General features: G+C 21.6%; 1 non-coding gene across 1 annotated transcript; it reads right to left on the bottom strand.

The window, feature by feature from the left end:
* Positions 1-6,404: 6,404 nt before the first annotated feature.
* LOC122508562 lies at positions 6,405-6,568 on the bottom strand. The gene has a single exon (XR_006302246.1). It is a non-coding gene; the product is annotated as a U1 spliceosomal RNA (small nuclear RNA).
* Positions 6,569-17,502: the final 10,934 nt, after the last annotated feature.

The following is a 17,502-nucleotide window of genomic DNA, read 5'->3' as shown; positions in this document are numbered from 1 at the left end:
ATATAACATTGCCCCAGCGAAGCGCATGCCCCGAATTCACAAAAGTAAGCGCCGGTAAAATGTCAATTTTCTTTATATACATGCAAATCAATTTTTTTTTTTTTTTTTTTTTTTTAAATTTCTTTTTCTTTCAATCATTTCATTTGTTCGGTTAAAATTCATTAAACTGCAAATTGACGTTTTTGAAAAGCGTTAGAAAAAAGTTGAAAACCCTTTTTTTAAAAAAGTAAAATTTTGCAAAACTTGACCGCGAATTTAAAAAAAATCACAACTTGACTTAATTTTCATTTTACTGTCAATTAGACAAATAAAAATAAATTTATAATTAATAATTGTGATACAAAAAAATGAAAATTTAAAAAAATTAATGAAAAATTAATTATGAAATTAGTATAAAATACATTTCAAACTATTATTTTTATTCTTCAATTAATTATTATTAATTAATTGAATAATTAATAATTGAAAAAAATTGACATTACAGTCGAACCTGGATAAGTGGTCCCTTGATAAGTGGGAATCCTCTTTAAGTGGAACATTCTTTGCAGTCCCTGCACAAGTAATTTGACCTTAAATAACCTAGATAAGTGGAATACCTCTATAAGTGGAACAAGAACTTTAGTCCCTTGAGGTTCCACTTATCCAGGTTCGACTGTATTTAAAAAAACATTTTAAAACATTTTTTTTTTCTTTAAAAATTTTTTAAATCAAGTTTTGAAGAATTATACTTGCAAATTATAATAATATAACATTATAATTATATTAATCCTAATAATAAATTTACTATCTTCAAAAAAGTCATATTAAAGTATTTTTTAAAAAAGTAAGTCTTGGTTTTTTTTAAATGATAATTTTTGAAAATTAAATTATCTACGAAGAATGTAATAATTGAAAAAAATCCACTTTTATACTTTTATCATTAGAATTTCGGAAAATCATGAATTTTTAATATTTTTATTTATAATTCTTCTGAAAACTTGATTATTTTTTAAATATTTTTCGAAAAATTGTTTTAAAAAAAATTCAATTGTTTCCAAAGAAAATTTTACTTAATTTTCACTAATTCACTATAAGTTTCACTAATTTTTCACATATTTTCAAATATGTGAAATAATCTATTATTAAACTTTTCTTTTAAAAGAAAACAAGAAAAGCTAGAGTTGCAATTTTTATGAAATATTGAATTTTTGTTTTAAATTATAGAAAAATTTTCTAAAAATAATTAAAAATAATTGATAATAATTGATTTAGAAAAAAATTTTAACAAAAATTTTACAAAACTAATTTGAAAGATTTATAGTAAAAAAATTCTTAAAGTTATTTTAATTTTAAAATGTTTTTCAATCGTATTTTTGATATTTTTTATTGTTATAAAAGTATGAAAATATTTTAATATTAATTTTTAAAATTATTAATTTATTATTTTTCTAAAAGTAGTAATTTTTAGAAATAAGTAAATTTCAAAAGAGATTTTAACATTATTGCATTTTTGAACAATTGAATAATATTTATTAATAATAGTATTCTTTAGTAATAATAATTATTAAAAATAAAATTTATTTGATAATATTAAATTAATTAATAATTAATTCAGGAATAAATTATGTAATAATAAATTTCATCAATTTATATTTCCAGTAACACAAATTTTCATATAGTTTTCTTTTCTTTTAATTTCAAATTCAGAATTTAAAATATAAAAATTGAGTTTCTGTATAGGTACAAATTATTATTTATGCAAAAATTGAATTTTTATATAATTTTTAATCAATTTTCAATTTTTTACTGCGATAAATAAATTTTTTAAAATTGTATTTTTAATTAAATTGCCAACTAGAAGGTAAAAAGCATCACAACTATTATAAACAAAGTTTTGTAATGACAATAAAAAATAAAAAAAACTTAATAAAAGGAATTAAAAAAATTTTAATATAAAAAAAATAAAAAAAATTCTAAGAAAAGGAAAACAAAATATTAATACAAGAAATAGAAAAATTCTACTAAAAAAAATTTTTCAACTACGCTAAAAAATAATAAAATTTGAAGATCAATAAAAAAACAGCAACTATACAATAAAAAAAACTGTGTAAATTCTATTCGAGAGAAAATTACCAATTTGCAAAATAAAAAAAAAAAATGGAAAGAAGAGAAAAAAGCAAAAAGAACATATAAAGAACAGAAATCGCGAGAAGAACACAACGAAAATGAATATTGAAACGTGTTATAAAAGGTGCAACCGAGGTATAAACCTTTTGCAGAAGGGTATAATTAAAAGTAAAAATAACAGTTTGCAAAACTGAGAGGAAATAGTGGAAAGAAATAGACGAGTGGGATGGGCGTTTTTCAGTCTTGTTGAAATGTTCGCTCGCGCATGATAATAGCCCCCCAATGGATGTTTCACGAGCTTTTGCAAAAGCTCAGTGTGTATATGTGTGTGTGTATGTTACGAGACGCGGTTGTCGTAGAACGATAATTAATTGTTTGCCCCCACCGCTTTATTCGTGGATTTAACGACACAGAGCGGCCCACAAATTGTGAGAAAAAAAAACTAATCGATTTCAAGAAAAAAAAAAAAAAAATCTTTCTCAACGAAAAGACGCGGGAAAATTTTACCCAAGTTTTACTTTTCGAAAATCTACTGTTGAAACTCGAAGGAACAATTACATAATTTCTCTTTTCATTCTAATTCGAGTTTCTCGAACTTATTGCGCAGTAAATAATGAAACAAAAACTTTTTAATATTACTGGAAAGTAAAAAATAAAGGAAAATAACTGTTTCATTAACGTAATTTTTCTTCATTAGTGAATTTTTTAATGAATATTTTCCATATTAAACAATTTTCAAAATTAAATTTTTCCATATATTAAACAATTTTTTAAAATAAAACTTTCCCCGCATCAAACAATATTGGAAATAAAATTTTTTTATTAAAATTTTTTTATATTAAACAATTTTTTAAATTAAATTTTCGTAATTAATTTTTTCCCTATTATAAACAATTTTTTATATTAAACAATTTTTTAAATTAAATTTTCGTAATTAATTTTTTCCCTATTATAAACAATTTTTATCAAATGAAACGTTTCCAACAATAAACAATTTCCGAGTATAAAAAAAAATAAAACTCAAGAGAATATATATGTATAGAAAAAAAGATGAAACTTTTTCGATAGCATGTAATCATGATTGAACCATAATAACAACAAAATGTGAAAGAACACAATTATACTCGTTTATAATTGACTGAGAAATGAAGAGAATTGAATTCAACAGGGAAATGCAATTCTTCCTTCTCTATATTATATTCATATAACATGTATGCATATCTATTTCTGGAACTGATTATAAAATTACCTCTGTCAGCTTGATCCAATTCATAAATATTAATTCAAGATATTATGATAATATTTATTGAGAAAAATGTATAATATTAAAGCTAATATGTTATTATATTTAACAATATTTATTAATAATAGTATTTATTGCTAATAATGTTTATTGTTAATATTTTTTTACTAAGCTTTGTTTATTAAAAATCATATTTATTAATAAAAGTATTTATTATTAATAATATTTATTGGTAATATTTTTTTACTAAGCTTTGTTTATTAAAAATCATATTTATTAATAAAAGTATTTATTACTAATAATATTTATTGGTAATATTTTTTTACTAAGCTTTGTTTATTAAAAATCATATTTATTAGTAAAAGTATTTATTAATTATTACTAATAATATTTATACGCAATAGTATTTTTTACTAACAATGTTTATTAACAATAATAAATTTTTTTTTAAATAATTGAATTCTTTCGAGAAAATTTAATTAAAATTGTATTGGAAATAATTGAATGCTCGCAAAAAATATTATTATTTATAAAAAGAATCAAATTCTTCCAAATAATGTTATTAAAATTATTGAAAATAATATTCTCAACAAGAATGTTAATAAAATTTTTTTTAAATAATTGAATCTTTTCGTGAAATTTTATTATTTTATTAATTTTATTATTAAAATTGGTTTTGAAAATAATTTAATTTCTGCGATGAATTTCACTTTTTATAAATATAATTGAATTTTTTCAAAGAATTTAAAATTTTTGAAAATAATTTAATTCTTATCAAGAATTTTATTAAAAATTGTTTTTCAAATAAATTCTTGCAAAAAGTTTTTAAAATTAATTACATTTTTCGAGGAATAAATTTAAAATTGTATTAAAAATAATTGAATTCCTATGAAATATTTTATTATTTATGATAATAAAATAATTGAATTCTTACTCAACGAATTTTATTACATTTTTTTAAATAATTGAATTTATGTGAAAAATTTTATTACTTGTAAAACTAATTGAATTCTTGTTAATAAAATTCTTCTTAAAAATTCAATTTTAAGAAACATTCAACTATTCAATAAATGATTTATTTTTCTATTTAAATAATTGAATTCTCGAAGAATTTTCTAATATAAAAATTTATTTCAAATGGTTTGAATTTAAAGTTTTTGCAAATCTTAATTCTTATGTAAAAATAATAATGAGTAAATATTTATTTAAAAATGAAGTTATTGATGTTTTCGAAAAATTTTACAATTCTTTAGGGTCAGGGAAAAAAAGTTGAAATTCTGTCTGAAAATCAGGGAAAAATCCAAGGAAAAAGAATGTTAAGTTTTTGTGACAACCCTGTAATAATATTTAAAAAAAAATAGAAATAATTAAATTTTTGAAGAATTTTAATTATGACCATGATTTTTCCGAAATTTTAATAAGTCCAAAAATGTAAATTTTTATTTGCCTTATTCCAAGATAATTAAATCTTAAAAAATTATGATAACAAAATTCTAAGAATTAAGTAGTTTTTAAAAAATATTTAAAGTACAGAAAATACTAAATTCTAAAAAATTAGAAGTTAATTTTCATTAATTTTCATTTTTAAATTTACCTCTAAAGATTTTTCATTAAAATTTTTGATAATTCAATTATTTTCAAAATTTACAATTAAAATTCTTCAAAAGTTGATTTCCAAAATTTGTAATAAAATACTTGAAAAAAATTAATTATTTTCAATTAAATTTTACAAAATTTCAATTATTTCAAAATTTGCAATTAAAATTCTTCAAAAGTTGATTTCCAAAAATTGTAACAAAATACTTGAAAAAAATTAATTATTTTCAATTAAATTTTACAAAATTTCAATTATTTCAAAATTTGCAATTAAAATTCTTCAAAAGTTGATTTCCAAAAATTGTAACAAAATACTTGAAAAAAATTAATTATTTTCAATTAAATTTTACAAAATTTTAATTATTCAAAATCTTTTTAGTTGTATATTTCAAAAATTTAAGTAGAAAAATGATTTAAAAATAATTTCTGGAAGATTTGTTTACAGTTATTTTTCGCACTATTAAAATCGAAATGAATTACATTTCATACTAAAAAATATATTTTTTTGCAATCTTTAAAATAAAAGTTGAAAAAGTCGCAATTTTTTAAAATAAGTCGAAAAAAATCTTAATTTTCTAAATTTCCCTGAAAAAAAAATGTTCTTTCATTCATTTACTTTTTCTGTCCCTCACACTATGAAGTTTTTTTTGTTTATACTTTTGTCTTTTGTTATCCTTAGATACAAAAATTTTTTTATTTCAAATTCAAACCTTTTTTAAATTAATTAACTTATAAAAGATGACCGAGAGATAAAAACATTATTTTACATTAGGTATAGGAATATTGTAACTTCATCAAAATTATTTTCATCATTTTAATTCAATTATTATTTTCTTGAATTTTAAATTATTTTTTATGAAAATAATAATTGAATTCCTTAAAAAAATTTTATTATTTATAAAAATAATTGAATTTCTGTGAAATTTTTATTATTTATGAAAATAATCGAAAATAATTAAATATTTGTTTGTATACAATTTTATTAAAATTTTTTAAAATTAGAAAAATTTTTTAAAATAATTGAAATTAGGACAAGAATTTTTTTTGACACTTATGAAAATAATTGAACTTTGGAGAAAAATTTTGTTATTTATAAAGATAATTGGGCTTTTTTTCAAATTTTGAACATAGTTGAATTTTATTCTTTTAAATAATTGATTTTCTGCAATTATTTGTAAATTCTTCAAAATTGAATTTTTTTAGTGTTTTTAACAAACATTTAAATTAGAAAATTTTTAAAATTACTAATTTTATTTAAAAAGGTAGTATAGAAAGTTAGAAGCGCGCGAATTGCTGCTATAGTATATAATAATTTAACTAATCAAATTAAAAAGTTCAAATATAAATAATACAATTGAAATTAAATAAAAAAATAATAATTCAATAAATAAATAATAGAAAAACTCAATTAAAAATGAACTAAGAGAGATTAAAAAAATTATTTTTAGACTGATTTATTCCGGGACAGCGCGTACGCAGTCCCGACTAACAAAAATTATACGCCCGAGATATCCACATTAGGGATATTCGCAAGGGTCAGCCCAATCGTATAGTGCAATGAAAGAGCCTCGCCCTGGAGGAACCGCCTTGGTGATCACGGTAGCCTCTGCGCCAGGTAAGTATGCTTTCGCCTCGCTCGCCTCCCCTTATATACTAGTGCCCCACCAACTCACGAGCGAGAGGACAGAGTTCGCCTCCCTCTGTCGGAATTTTTAAAAACTAAAGCCCAGAACACCGGTCAATTTTGAATCCGCACAACCAAAACAGTCATGGTACATATATACAAGATGCGCACAGAAGTGTGCGGCAATATATTATCAGTTACGTATGTGTTTTTGAGAAGAAGGGAAATGAGAGATAGAGAGAGTCTAAAACAGCTGCTCGTGAATAATGATGACTGACAGTGACTGTTTGGACTGTTCTCTGCGCCTCTAGCGAAATTCAAGTTGTTGGTTAAGTGTGTCTGTCATTCATGCTTGAAGCTTACATGTATAATTCTGTTACTAATATCCACCCATTCTCCCGTTATTCATACATAAACAATATTTTGTCAATAGTACATGTTAAAACTCAATAATATTTCATTAAACAGATAATTAAAAAAATTAATTTATAAATGAATTTCTAATAAATAGATAAACAAAAAAGAAGTAAAAGGTACTATTTTTAGTCAGTTTTGACTAAATTTATAAATTTGGTTATAGTTCATAGTTTACTATGAATTAAATAATAATTAAACAAAATTCTTTTTTTTTTATTACTATAGTAATAAAAAAAAAGAATTTTGTTTAATTATTTAATTCATAGTAAAAAAAATGACTAAAAATGGTAGAAACTTTAAATAATTAGAATTAGTAAACTGTAGTAAATAATTTCCACCAGTTTTAGTCATTTTTAACTATAAATTCAATATGTAATTAAAAAAATATTTTTTTTTTTACCTGAATTCATAGTAAAAAATAAATATAAAACAGAAATTTTCAACTTAAATTAGTGCAGAACTTATAACTTTTATGCTCATAAAATTATTTACTAATAAAATTTTTACTGATGTTATTAGTAAAGAAGTTTCTAAGAATAAATATCAAAAAAATTGAATTACTACAAAATTTAAAACTAATAAGTTCTTCACTAAAACATTTAATAAATTTCTACTATTTTTAGTTATTTTTTATTTTTACCAGTGAATCCAGCGGAATCCAGTACAAAAAGAAGTATTTTTCAGTTACAAAATTTATAGTAAAAAATTACTAAAAACGACAGTAATTTTTTACTAGAATTTAATGGACAACTTTTTAGTTAATAATTTTTATAATAACAAAAAAATTTCTACTACTTAGTCATTTTTTACTATAAATTCAGTAAGAAAGGAAAGTATTTTTTTAATTACTAAATTTATAGTCGAAAATGACTAAAAATGGTAAGAATTTTTTTACTTGAATTAGAGAACAACTTTTCAGTGATAACTTTTATGCTAAAAAATGTTTACTGATAAAATTTACACTAATAATATTAGTATTACAGCAATTCAAAAAAAAAATTTGTTTATCATTTTTAATCATTTTTTTACTACGAATTTAGTAATAGCGTAATTCAAATTTTTTGTCATTTTTTCTGAAAACTTTATTTACTATTATTGTCAGTACAATTTTTATTATTTTAAAAGTTAAAACTAAAAAGTTGTCCACTAGTTGTAGTTTAAATTTTCTACCAGTTTTAGTCATTTTGGACTATGAATTTAAAAATAAAAAGAATACTTTTCTCTCTTACTAAATTATAGTCAAATTGTCCAGAAATAGTAGAAATTTTGTAATATTTAAAAGTTAAAACTAAAAAGTTGTCCACTAATTCTAGTTTAAAATTTCTACTATTTTTAATCAGTTTTGACTATGAATTTTATAATTAAAACAATACTTTTCTTTTTTAGTAAGTTTATAGTCAAATTGACTAGAAATAGTAGACTTTTTTTATTTCTGTAAAAGTTATAACAAAAAAGTTATCCACAAATTCTAATATATAATTTCTACCATTTTTAGTCAGTTTTGACTATAAATTAAATAATTAAAAGAATTCTTTTCTTTTCTATTAAATTTATAGTCACATTGACTAGAAATAGTAGAAATTTTTTATTATTTTAAAAGTTAATACCAAAAAATTGTCCACTAATTCTAGTTTAAAATTTCTCCTATTTTTAGTCACTTTTGACTATGAATTTATAGTGAAAAAGAAAAGTATTTTTTTAATTACCGAACTTATAGGCAGAAATGACTAAAAACAGTAGAATTTTTTTACTAGAATTTCTGGACAACATTTTTGTTATAACTTTTATGCTAATAAAATTTTTACTAATAAAATTTATACAAATAAAATTAATAAATAAATTTTTATGAATATAAAAATGACAAAGACTTAAAATATTATAAAAAGTTATAACTAACAAGTTTTCCAGTAATTCAGAAAAAAATTCCACCGTTTTAGTAATTTTTGACTATAGATTTAATAATTAAAAAAATATTCTGTTTTTACTAAATTTACAGTAAAAAAGTAACTGAAAACGGTAGATATTTTTAACTACAATTAGTGGACAACTTTTTAGTCAAGACTCTTACAATGATAAAAAAATGTCTGCTACTTCTATAGTCATTTTTGACTATAAATTTCGTATAAGAAAAAGTATTTTTTTAATTACCGAATTTATAGGCAAAAATAACTAAAAATATTATAATTATAACTGTTTATTGGCAAATAAATATTTACTTGAATCAAATTATTTTTTATATAAATCAAATAATTTTCAATAATGATAATGATTCTATCACTCGATTTTCAAATTAATTAAGTGTTGAAGTTAACGATCGACTTGGAGTGATCGTTAACTTCAACACTTAATCAAATAATTTTTATTTAAATAAAATAAATTGTGTTAGAAACAATATAACTTCAGATATTTAATGCAAATACCATTTAATTGATAAAAATAAAAATCGTTGCTTAGAAACAAAATTTATTTGATAGTCGACAAGTAGATAATCCTTTACTTGAATAAAGTGTAATTTTTTCACTGCAATAAAATTTATACTAATAAAATTTATACTAATAATATTTATACTAATAATCTTTATACTAATAATATTTATACTAATAATATTTATACTAACAAAATTTATGCTAATAATATTCATACCAATAAAATGTATGCTAATAAAATTCACACTAATAAAATTTATATTAATTTACTAATAATGTTACTAATATTATTTCTACTAATTATATTCATACTACCAATATATTCACACTAACAAAATTGATGCTAATAATATTCATACAAATAAAATTATGATGCCAATAAAATTCACACTAATAAAATTTACACCATTGAAATAGTAAAATTTGACTTAAATACAAAGCTTCCTATCATGAAGAAGCAAAATTAGCCAAGATTGTAACCAATAAAAATTTGATTGTCCACATTAAAGTAACGAGCGATAATAAAATTTATGAGAAACAAGGAGTTTCTTAAAGAAAAAAAAAAAAATGAAAGATGAAAATTCTTTTTCTCTGAATTTAAAATCAGGGAAAAAAGTTTTCTTATACTCAACAGGAAAAACATTGGAAAAAAGGGCGAGTAATGCAAATAAGTGAGTGACACTAAAATACGATGGAATGGGATAGGCCGAAAGGTCGTTTCGAATACTCAACACTATGAATAATGTATCTGAAATCCGTGGCCGATTCAGCAATTCCCATCCAGCCATTTATGCCACCAACACCTTATCCCATTTTACCCTTACGCCTCTTCTTCTCCTTTCTATCCTTTGACTTATACACGAGTAAAACCTAATATTAGTGATGTGTGTGTGGGTGTCTACGAAGCGAAAACGCAATTTCGCATGTGAATATAAGTAAAAGTGTTGATGAAATTGATAGCAATTTCTATTTTATCTCAATATAAATGTATATACGCATATTTTCGCGAAACTCAAGCTGAAATCTTAGAAAAAAAAAGAATGAAAAAAAAGAAAAGAAAAGCAAAAAATAGATTTTCCGAAGTAAATTTTCTTCTTGGAGAATATATTCGAAATATAGTTTCAAAGAAAATTTATAGCTTCATTCTCATTTTGTTCCCTCATCGCACGCATTGTAAAGATAACGAAAGGGTAATTTACAAAGTTTAAATCTACTTTCAACTCTCGGTGCATTCCATCACGAAATCACTTTGATAAATGAACAATTATTCCATTAGAGAAACTTATTAAACCGCCAATGAAATTGAATGCGAAAACTAATTTTTCCTTGAAATATTACTTCAAAAACAAAAATTTCTTTTTTTACAAAATATATAAATTATAAAAAAAAATCTCATTTATCCTTATAATATAGTATATATTGTAAAAAAAAGGAATTTAAAAAAATTTTGATTTGTATAAAAAAATATAATGTGCGAGACAAAATTCAATGGAGAAAATTAATTTTTCACTGACAATCGAATTATATGTTAAAAAAAGAAGTTCGAAATTGTGTTTATTGTTGTGGAGAATTTTTTCTTCTCCTGATACATTGCAATTGTTCTGATGTCAGTAAAATTTATTAGAGAAGGAATAAATTTCTACAACAACAAATATAATTTTTTTAGTCCTTTAATAATTATTTAATAATTATTTTAGGGTTGCTACAAGTCAGAAAAAAATGAAATTACTCATAAGAAAATCAGGAAAAAGTCAGAGAATTTTATCAAAAGTACTAAAAAGAACCAACTATTTGAATTACTATACAAAAATTTTTCTTCTTGATGTCCAAAAACAATTTTTGAAAAACAAAGACCTTAAATTCAACTTTCGAATTTTTTTTCCACCAAAAAACTTTTAAATCGCAAAACAATGCTTTAAATTTTCCTTATTTCTCTAAACAATTAAATTTGCTTTAAATAATTAATTAATAACTTTCTTAAAATTAATTAACTCTATTTAATCTGAAAGAGATCTTAGTTGAAAATATTTTCAAAAATAATGATAAATTCCGGAAAACTTTAAACTAAAATTCATAAAAAAATTTCAATTACTGTGAAGAAATTAATATTCATACCTAAATACTTTTTTTAAAAATTACTGAAGTTTTGAACTATTTTATGGAGAATTCTTAAAAAATTGTATTTTCAAGAAATTTTAAATTCCATTTTTTAAAGATACTTAATTTTAAAATAAAATTTATTAAAAATAATACAATTTATTAATTAAAGTTTTAATTAAACAATTTTTTGAAAATTTCTAAAGCTTTAAAAGAATTTTATGTATAAAATTCTTAAAAAATTGCATTTCTAAGAAATTTTTTTTAATTATTTAAAGATACTTTGAATTTTTAGAAAAATTTTTTAAAAAAATTATCAAATTAATTGAAATTTAGTAAAATTTTATTAACAATAATACAATATATATTTATTAAAGTTTTAAAGAATTTTATGTATAAAATTCTAAAAAATTGTATTTTGAAAAAATTTTAATTCCATTGTTTAAAGATACTTAATTTTAAAATAAAATTTATTAAAAATAATACAATTTATTAATTAAAGTTTTAATCAAATAATTTTTTTTTCAAACTTTTTTGAAAATTTCTCAAGTTTCAAAAGGATTTTATGTAAAATTCTTTAAAAAATTGCATTTCTAAGAAATTTTAATTCAATTGTTTAGGAATAATTGAATTCTTCAAAAAATTTCATTAAAAAATTTGTAAAATTCAGTGAAATTTTATCCTTATTAATAAAATCAGACTTTTGTCTGTACATTGCATAGAATTCAAAATTTCTATTATATTCCTTATTTTTACACTCTAAGGAATGCGAAAATACTATTAAGAAAATTATGTGTGTATGTGTATATGTGTGTATGTGTGTATGTGTGTATGTGTGTATGTATGTCCGCAAATTTTCGACCGCGTATCACGGAAAAACGGTTCGATCGTTTGAAGTGAAACTTGGCAGTCTTTTAGGCATTAGCCTAACTTAAAATCCTAGCGATAGTAGATTAAAAAATATTAATATGGACGAAAGTTATGCCATTTTTTCAAAAATTCAAAAATTCGAAATTTTTAGTTTTTTCATATACTTTAGTGAATTGTACTTAAACTTGGTACAGGGTTAATTTTAGTGTTTCTTATTAAGATTTAATCGTCAGAATAATAAAATTTTGAATAACAAATAAAAAGTGTTAGATTTAAATATTGAAAAATTAAAAAATTAAAAGTTTAAAAATTGAAATTTTTTTGTAATTAATTTTTATACGGTTGTATTTCTTAGGTCAACAATAAAAATTTGTTGTTGAAATCATAAGTTTACTTTCTTAAAAAAATTCTATTAGGTCAGAATATTAACAATATCCATATAATTAATATGAGACTTTTGTCAGTATATTGCACAGAATTCAAAATTGCTATTATACACGGAAAAAAATACTAGGCTAAAAACACATGAGCGTCTGTTGTGTATATTGCACGCACACTACCATGCGTGATTAGCTTGGAATCCATCCTATTTTCGCATGGTGCTGTGGCAAAAGTCACAAAAGCCATGCATTTTTAGTAAACTCCTGTGTGATATTTGCAAAATGGGCTCATGTAAAAATCGAACCAATAGACTCCATGCATTATTAGGCTGAGTTTTTTTTCCGTGTATTATATTAATTAATGATCAAAAAATGAAAAACTCAAATTTCATTCTGATGACTAAATTGTAATAAAAAATACTAAAATTAACCCTGTATCAAATTTAAGTAAAATTGATGACAATAATTATTTCAAAAGATTAATTTTGAATTTTAAAAATTTTGATAATATATAGCACTAGCTGTCGTACCCGTCTTCGACGGGTTTTAGTTTCTACCAATACATTTAACAATGTTTCTACCAATCTGGAAAATCAAAAATACCCGGGAATTTAATTTCACCGGAAAATTAATAATTAGTAACCATTAGCTATTTCGGTAGTATAATTATACTATTTGAATAGTCTCCACCCTTTAGCAAAAAATCAAAAATTATCAAAAATTCGAGAAACCGAATTTCTTAAAATTTAACATTTTTTTCTTCTCTTTTATATCATTAAGCTTCATTATTTTTGTACTCTTCAAAAATACTTTACTTATATTTAATAGTCTCCACCCTTTGGTAAAAAATCTAAAATTATGGAAAATTAGCAAAAATTCAAAAAACGGAATTTCTTAAAATTCAACATTTTTTCTTCTCTTTTATGGCTTTTGGCTTCGTTATTTTTGGGCTCTTCAAAAATACTTAACCTAATTTGTTATCTCCACCCTTTGGTAAAAAATCTAAAATTATGGAAAAATAGCAAAAATGCAAAAAATGAATTTCTTAAAATTCAACATTTTTCCTTCTTTTTATGGCATTTAGCTTTATTATTTTTGTGCTCTTAAAAAATACTTTACTTATTCAATAGTCTCCACCCTTCGGTAAAAAATCTAAAATTATGGAAAATTAGCAAAAATTCAAAAAACCGAATTTCTTAAAATTTAACATTTTTTCTTCTTTTTTATGGCATTTAGCTTAATTATTTTTGTTTAATGTAGCAAATTTCTTATTTTACATACTGATCTTTAAATAAAAAACTTTAATAACTTTTCCTGAAAAGCTTGCTTAAAGATTAAAAATCACTATTTTCTTAGAAAAAAGTTGATCTAAAAAAACGAAAAAAAAATTCAAAATACGTCTTTTTTAAAAATTTTATTGTAGAAATGGGTTTTATTTATCTGAAAAAGTTAGCTAATGATAATTTTGCATTTATTTTACAAAAGATAAAAAATTTGCATTTTTTTGATTTTTCGAATTTTTTGGAGAAATGTCATAACTTTCGTTCAAGTTAATATGTTTTAATCGGATAAGGCTATGATTGTAAGTTACGTTAATACCTAATAGTAATATAATATCTTATTTAAAAGTTTTTATTTCGATGTAATAAAAATTTATTTCGTTTAAATAATTTTATTTAGTTAAATCAAATAAATCTTAATTAAATTAATTAAATAAATACTTGACTCTGAAATGAGGAGGCTGACTTGCAAGCCAAGTCTGCGACTGTTGAGGAATGCATCGACAATAGGAAGATCCCATTTACTGATCTATATGAATCTTTTAAGAAAAAGTGTTATACACAGACCGGGGATTACTTACGGGAACTGGGTTTAAATAAGGGGAAAAATTACTTTCAAAAATATTATTCTAACACTAGAAAAAATTGGTTTCATTGTAGATCCTTGCCTAGAAAATTTATTGTCACGATAAATCGTTGTAGAGCAGATCATTATAGTTTGGCGGCCTCACTGGCGCGTATTGGAATTGTAAATAGTCCGATGTGTAGGTGTGGTTATGTTTGTGAAGACTTGAATCATGTATTATGGCAATGTCCTCTTTATGTACCCCAAAGATCTAAATTACTTAAAAACTTATTTAAAATAAAAATGTATTTACCATTGTGTGTGGAAATGTTTCTGGTCAAGCCTAATATTGCTGCGTGTAGTCATATTGTACAGTTTTTTAAAGAATGTAAATTGAGTATTTGAATATTTGTAAGCTCATAAACCTTTTATGTAGGTTTCGTTAAATGCTTTAATAAAAAAAAAAAAAAAAAAAAAAAAAATACTTGACTCTAATAAATGAATTTATTTAACACAAATAATTTCTAAATTTTATATTTTTTTCTGGATTGCTTCTAAACTTTCTATAGTTGAGTATTACATGTTATTTATTAACATTTTAGCATAATTTTGCAAAAAATAATACTTTATAACTAAAATGGAAATATAAAAATATGGATAGCTTTTAAACTTTATATAATTGAATATTACATATTATTTAGTCACATTTTAGCATAATTTTTCAAAAATACTTTCTTATAACGAAGATGTAAGTATAAAAATGTTTTGAATATCAAAAAATTGAAAAAATTATCTTGATACCAATTGCTATGAAGCTTAATTCAATAGTATTTGTGGGCTCTCTGATTTAACTTTTAGAGATATCTTGATCAATGTAAAGACAAAAGTTAAACACGGTGTTTATTTTGGTTTAAAACATTTTCCGGCTTTGTCCAAATTTTTCCTGGTTTATTCGACGGGTGTTTTTTAATAATACATTTAACAGGGTGTCTACCAACCAGAAAAGACGTAAAATATCAGGGAATTTAATGTAACCGAGAAAAACTGGATCTACTTGCTATACAATTAGTTCGAATTAGACTGTACTATAACTCAAAAAACTGGAGGAAATTTTAGATTGATTTTAATACATTATATTGATTAAAGTACTACAAATTGAGAAATATTGTTTTCTGCATTTGAATTAGTTAAAAATAACTAATTTGATAATAAAAAGTCGGTCACTGTTTCAAATGGTATTATTTTCCTAATGAAATAGACAATAGTAACTAATTATTATTTTTTCCCTGTCAAATCAAATTCCCGGCTATTTTCCGGTTTTCTAGGTTGGTAGATACACTGTTAAGTGCATTATCAGAAACTACAACCCGTCGAAGACGGGTACGACAGCTAGTTAACAATAATACTTAAATTAAACAAAAATTTATTAAAAATAACATAATTTATTAATTATTGTATCATATATTTAATTATATATCGAATTGTATTATATTCGTTAATTGAATCGTTCATTAAAGTTTTAAACAATTTTATGTAAAATTCTGAAAAAATTGGATTTCTATTAAAAAATTTTATTCAATTATTCAAAGATACTTGAATTTTGAAAAATATGTTATGTAAAAATATTATCAAATTAATTGGCATTTTGTGAAATTTTATTTTAAAAAATACAATTCATTAATCAATTTGTTAGGTAAATACTTTCTTTTTTAATTAATAAAGTTTTAAACAATTTTATGTATCTAAATTTCTGAAAAAATTGAATCTTTAATAAATTTTTATTCAATTCTTTAAAGATAGGTACTTGAAATTGATTTTAAGAAATTTTATTAAAAAATCAAATTAATCGAAATTTAGTGAAATTTTATTAAAAAATATTTCAATTCTTTGTTTGAAAATTGAATTGAAGATAATTGAAATTTTATAAGCAAGTAATTAAAAATATCTGTAAAATAATTGAAATTGTTTTTAAAAAAAATTGAATTTAGAATTTTATTGATATTTTTAAATATAATCGAAATTGAAAACTATTACTTGCAAATAATAATATTTTACGAAAATTAAAAATTATTTTACAAAAATTAAAAAAGTAATAATTTTTGATGACAATAGAAAATAATTGTTATTTGAAAATAATGATAAAATTGTCAAATCAGAAATTTTTTTTTCACAAGCACAATGCAATTTTGGCGATGAATGAGTTTAATTAAAAATCTAATTTTTACAATTACATAGTTTTTCCATAGAATTTAAAAACTATTATCTGGACGCTCGTGTGGAAACCAATAAAATGTCATTAGACATTTCGCTAATTACATTCAATGTAATAACAGCTGCACCGATAAAATTCATTCGAGTATTTCAATTATAATCGACTTCGTTTTTTTCAAATCCTCATACGAGATTTTTAATTCGCTTTACTCAGTAGATTTCAGTAGATTTTCAGATTACTTAGTTTTAATTAATTTTTTTCCCACACATATTTTTTTTTTTATTTTCAAACATTTACATTCTTTTTATAAGCGTAAAACTTTCATTTCAAATATTAATTTTTTTTCTACCATTTTTTACAATTTGTAATTTTTTTTCTTTAAATTTACGAATTTAAATAAGATTTTTTTTTGTCAATTGGCCTTAGAACGAGGCAAAAAAAATTTTAAATATGTTTATTATAATTATATAAATTAAATAAAATTATTTAAAAATTATAAAAAGAATTATAAAATTGTTATAAAATTTTGCGCTTATTCATAAAAAAATCTCCTTATAAACTTAATATATTCCTTTTTTTTGAAATTCATAAATTTTAATTATTATTGTTGAGTGTATTGTATTTTATCCATTGTTTCAAGTAATGAAATTTCAGTCATAAAAGACTAAAAACTATATAGAATAAAT

Source organism: Leptopilina heterotoma, unplaced genomic scaffold (genome assembly GCF_015476425.1).
Source record: "Leptopilina heterotoma isolate Lh14 unplaced genomic scaffold, ASM1547642v1 Lhet_54, whole genome shotgun sequence".
NCBI lineage: Eukaryota > Metazoa > Arthropoda > Insecta > Hymenoptera > Figitidae > Leptopilina > Leptopilina heterotoma.
The sequence above is the reverse complement of the archived record's forward strand: the minus strand, read 5'-3'. Positions and strand labels throughout refer to the sequence as shown.